A 529-nucleotide genomic window follows, 5' to 3' on the forward strand; every position below is an offset into this window, starting at 1 on the left:
GCCCAGGAGAACATCACAAAGTTCAGTAAATCCAAGTGCAAGCTCTTCCAACTGGATTGAGGCAACCTCCACTACCAATGCAAGCTGGGGGTTGAAATGATTGAGAACAGCCTGCCAAAAAGGATCTAGGGGTACTGGTAAGTGGGAAACTGGACAGGAGCCAGCAATGTGCCCTTTCAGCCCAGAAAGCCAACTTTACCCTGGGCTGCATCAATAGAAGTGTTTTCAACAAGCTGACTGAGGTGATCCTCTACTCTGTGCTGGTGAGGCCTTGCCTGGAGTCCTGCATCCTGATGAGTTCTCAGTACAGAAGACACATAGACCTGTTGGACTGCATCCAGAGGAGGACTGCAAAAATGATCCAAGAGACATGGAACACTTCTCCTGTGGGGACAGGCTGATTGAACTGGGGCTTTTCAGCCTGGAGAAGCGAAGTCTCTGAGGTGATCAGATAGTGGCCTTTCAATATCTAAAGGAGAGGAAAGCAAGGCACAGACTCTTTTAGTAGGATCTGTGGTGATAGGACAAG

This window comes from Excalfactoria chinensis, chromosome 2 (genome assembly GCF_039878825.1).
Source record: "Excalfactoria chinensis isolate bCotChi1 chromosome 2, bCotChi1.hap2, whole genome shotgun sequence".
Classification (NCBI taxonomy): Eukaryota; Metazoa; Chordata; class Aves; order Galliformes; family Phasianidae; genus Excalfactoria; species Excalfactoria chinensis.